Genomic DNA, 5,638 nt, shown 5'->3' on the forward strand with positions numbered 1-5,638 from the left:
TTGGTCTCTTTGCTGAACTGCTAAGTTACAGGAATGTAAACACACCAACACTGGTTGTCAAGTGATGATGGGGTGGTGGGGACAAACAGACACAACTCCCCCCACGCACACACACATACAACAGGCTTCTTTCAGTTTCATTCTATCAAATCTACTCACAAGGTTTTGGTTGGCCCGAGCCTATAGTAGAACACACATACCAAGTGTTTTACAGAGTGGGACTGAAACCAGAACCATGTAGTTGGGAAGCAAGCTTCTTACCACACAGCCATGCCTGTTATATACCTTTTGTAGAAGATTAAAATTTAATACTTTTACTGTGCGATAATTCTGTGTTTAATGCCTCCTTCTCCATAATCCATTCCTATTTTCCTCACATTCCTCCTAGCTCAGACTGACTATTGCCCATGCCTTCATTTCATTGTTTTTCCTTCTGTCCCAATCTTTAATGTCAGTCACTCTCTTTTCACTTTATGATGTGGCAGTGCTAAGCAGTGATGTGTATATATACAAGGTTATTACCAGTTCAAATATGCTTGGACCATATTCAAACCCATAAGACATTTTCTCCAAATTTCCTCCATGAGAAAAAAAAAATTTTTTTCTCCAAGACAAAACACATTGAATGACTTTCTTACCGATTTGAATATGCCCCAAAGATATTTGAAATGGTTATAATAACCTTGTATTTCTCCTATTATATTTTCATGAACCATTCTATCTACACAGCCGTTCTTGATTTGACTCTCTGTTCCTATTCTTTTCGTATCCACCGTCCCCTACCTTTTGAATATACACCCTGATACCTCATCTCCATCATTATTTCTGCCTTTCCTACTTCGTGGAGGCAAAATCTGAATCGGAGAACTGAACTTAGGATATTGGACTCATGACTGTAAGACTGTGGTTTTGATTCTTGGATTGGGTGATGCGTTGTGTTCTTGTGCAAACATGTCACTTCATATTGCTTCAGTCCACTGAGATGGCAAAAATGAGTAAATCCTCTGAGGGACTGATGTCTCATCCAGGTGGAGAATTTATTATATGCCATTGAAAATGGGAAACTAGCCCTTTTGAGTCAGCATAACTTGAGAAGGTAACCTTTACCTTTCCTACTTTGGTAGCCATGTCTCTCCTCAACAGCAAGTCACCTGTTTTTGCTTTTCTATCATAAAACATTTCCATCGACACTGCAATCCCACTCTGTAAAGGAATCCAATCTTGTGAGTTACTTGGTAATCTTACTAGTGCTGGTGTCACGAAATAAGAACTCAGTACACTCTGAAAAGTGTTTGGCATTAGGAAGAACATCAGCAGTATAAATCTTGCTAAAACAGATATAATACTGACAATGCTGTCTAGCATTTGGCAGAAAGGCTTTGTATCCATCTGCCAGTCTTGACAAAGAGGTAAATGTAGAACTATTTGATGCTGTAGCATAATCTATAACAAGTCTAAGCAATATACCTTCTCACACACACTATCAATTTATCAATCCATTTCTCTTACAAAGTGTACTTCAACCATCCCATTTTTGTCATTGACCCCAAAGAATTTGTACCATTGTTGTTTACCAGTGAGGAGTTTGGCTAAAGCTCCCTTCCATCTTATCTCTTGCACACAGCATACATTCATTTACCTCCACACTATGAAATGAAATAAAGTGACTAAACTTATTATTATATATATATATATATATATATATATATATATATATATATATATATATATATATAAAACATCATCCCACGCACATAAAACAATTTACATCCATATATATATATATATATATATATATATATATATATATATATATATATATATATGTATATATATATATATGTATATATATATGTATGTATATATATATGTATGTATATATATATGTATGTATATATATGTATGTATATATATATGTATGTATATATATATGTATGTATGTATATATATATGTATGTATATATATATGTATGTATATATATATGTATGTATATATATATGTATGTATATATATATGTATGTATATATATATGTATGTATATATATATGTATGTATATATATATGTATGTATATATATATGTATGTATATATATATGTATGTATATGTATGTATATATATATATGTATGTATATATATATATGTATGTATATATATATATGTATGTATATATATATATGTATGTATATATATATATGTATGTATATATATATATATATATATATATGTATATATATATATATATGTATATATATATATATGTATATATATATATATGTATATATATATATATATATATATATATATATATATATATATATATATATATATATATATACATATATATATATATATATATATATATATATATATATATATATATGTATGTATGTATGTATGTATATATATATATATATATATATATATATAATAAACGTTCTTATATTTATTGGAAGCTGAAAATATCACAATCATTTATTCAAATTTTGTGTTTCCACTCTTCAAACAATAGTATAGGGTAGAACAAAGATGGCAAGTATATATTATAAACATACATAGGAAAATTACACAAGAAAAATAAAATTCCTTGAAAAAAGTTTCAGAAAAATTTTGTCAAGAAAAATGCAGAAAATATTTGAATAAAAAATTGGGGTTTTGCATTAGTAGTTATGAATATAGGGTTATATAAAGCACTCCTGCTTTATAATAAAAGAATATAGAAAATTAATACAAAAAGGAATTTTGAAAAAGGTTTTCATGAAAAGAACTTCCATAACACAAGATTTTTCCAAGGGGGAATTAAAAAAAAACAGAGAGCTTGATACTATGATTATATAAGTAGAATAATCGATAAACTATACATGGAGAATATAGAGAAAATTCTAGAAAAAATCATAGTAAAAAATGGGAAAGACTTTCATGAGATGCTCTAAGTATGGGTAACTGCTTCTGCATCAGTGACTTTTTTGGACATATAGCTGTGCATAGTTGCACATTCATAAATATAAATGTGTCTATCTATCTATCTATTTATATTATATATATATATATATATATATATAACATACACACACACGCACACACACACATATATATATATATATATATATATATATATAAATAATATATGTACATATATATGTATATATATATATATACATGCATATATATATATGTATATATACATATATATACATACGTATATCTGTATATATATACACACATACATATATATATATGCATACATATGTGTGTGTGTATATATATATATATTCATACATATATATATATATACATGTATATATATATATACATACATATATATATATATATATATATACATGTATATATATATGTACATGTATATATACATGTATATATATATATATATATGTATATATATGTATATATATATATATATATATATATATATATATGTATATATATATATATGCATATGTATACAAACATGCACACAGACATAAATACATATGTTTGCATGCATGCTTATATTTACAGGTAAAAGCAAACCCTGTGCATTTATATACATATGCATACATGCAATTATTCATGCACTTACACATTCATACGCATGCATTTTCCCACAACACGCTCACACATATACATATACGTACACACACATGAACACTCATGCATGGATGTATGAATATCCACTTGAAAGTATGTTCTGATATACACTCACATGCATCTATTTCCTTATTAACCAGTTCTCTACTGGGAACACACACTTAGGACATGAATGAGAACATAATAAGAAAATAGAACACACCATATATTCTTTTATTCTTTTATTTGTTTCAGTCATTTGACTGTGGCCATGCTGGAGCACCGCCGTTTAGCTGAAGAAATTGCCCCCTGAATTTATTCATTGTAAGCCTGGTACTTATTCTATCAGTCTCTTCTGCCAAACTGCTAGGTTACAAGCATATAAACACGCCATCATTAGTTGTCAAATAATGGGTGGGGAACAGACAAATGAGACACAAAGACATACACATACATATATTCGAATAGATATACGATGGGCTTCTTCCAGTTTCCATCTAACAGATCCACTCACAAGGATTTGGTTGGCCTGAGGCTATAGTAGTGGGACTGAATCCAGAACCACATGGTTGGGAAGCAAGCTTCTTATTTCTTTATTGCCTACAAGGAGCCAAACATAGAGGGGACAAACAAGGGGATTAAGTCGATTACATCGATTCCAGTGCGTAACTGGTACTTAATTTATCGACCCCGAAAGGATGAAAGGCAAAGTCAACCTCGTCGGAATTTGAACTCAGAACGTAACGGCAGACGAAATACTGCTAAGCATTTCGTCGAGAAAGGTCAACAAAAGAAAGAAAGAGACCTCGATATTATATAAATAGAGGAATTTATCTGTAAAAATATGTGAAAATTATTCGGTAGCCATGATAAAACTCCGAGTTTCGGATGCCGGGGTGGGAATACCTTTACTCCCCTTTCTTAGCGGTCAATAGCTTTTTTGTCTTAATAACGGTCAACCACACAGTAATTTCCCTTTGGTTAACGGTTATTTATCACAGGAATTTTCAATGGCCAGATAACTGAAGAGATGGCGGTGTGGGTTCCCACCCCGGCATCCAAAACTCGGAGTTTTATCATAGCTACCGAATAAGTGTCACATATTTTTACAGATATATATATATATATATATATATATATATATATATATATATATATATATATATATATATATATATATATATATATATATATATATATATATGTAAGTTCTCTAATATTGAATGGTGAGAATGAGCGCTCAACACTGCATTCATGGATAAATATTCTTTATTTGTAGATTAACAAGTCTACCATTTGTTTCATGCTGAGAGAAATCTCTCAACAGTTATCGAGCTTGCCACATGCAACGTTGGTACTTGTCTCCATCTTGGATGAGAATACATGAAGGTACGTGAAACCGTAAAGAATTTTGGAATTAATAGATAACTATAGAGATCAGGGGAAGTAATTTACAAGACAGTCTTAGTTGTTGTCTCCCTTGCATTAACGCTGAAGTCTTTATATGGGGTTGCCATGAATTGATTAATTCCTTAATACTTTCATGTGAAAATTTTTGTGCACATTCTAGTTTAGGAATATAAATACAAGTACACATGCGTGCGCATGCACACATACATGCACATATACACACACATACACACATATACTCACCCCACCCCCACCCCCCACACACCAAACACACATGCAAACATATACAGGCACACGTGTATATGTATATATGCATATACACACATAAACACATATCTGCATTATGTGTATTGTTCATGTTGCAGTATGTACCCACAATTGTGGAGTTTCACATATTTTGATGCCAAACTGATCCTTGAAGTAGGGAAGCCAAGGGTTTGTGGATTCAAAAGTTTGCATATATTCTCACATAAGATGATTAAGGAATTAATCAAATTATGGTGAATGTAAATCCTGACTCATATCAACTTAATGAATTCCTGGTGAATGCAACTCCTTACAAAGATTCCAAGGTTAATGCAAGGCTTCCAACAATTAGGATTTTCTTATAAGTTACCTCCCATGGTCTGTATACCTATTTATTTGAAAATTGCATACAGTCT

At 30.6% G+C, this 5,638-nt stretch overlaps 1 protein-coding gene and 1 long non-coding RNA gene across 5 annotated transcripts in view; one reads left to right on the forward strand and one right to left on the reverse strand.

Annotated features, from left to right (window-relative positions):
- Nucleotides 1-5,638, reverse strand: part of LOC106880106 (uncharacterized) — a 513,189-nt gene that overhangs the window by 69,203 nt on the left and 438,348 nt on the right. The gene's annotated exons all lie outside the window — the stretch shown is intronic.
- The window catches only part of LOC149133106 (uncharacterized), a 129,888-nt gene that overhangs the window by 38,327 nt on the left and 85,923 nt on the right, over nt 1-5,638 (forward strand). The window lies entirely within an intron of this gene.

The sequence above is a fragment of the Octopus bimaculoides genome, chromosome 12 (genome assembly GCF_046866305.1).
Source record: "Octopus bimaculoides isolate indiv1 chromosome 12, ASM4686630v1, whole genome shotgun sequence".
NCBI lineage: Eukaryota > Metazoa > Mollusca > Cephalopoda > Octopoda > Octopodidae > Octopus > Octopus bimaculoides.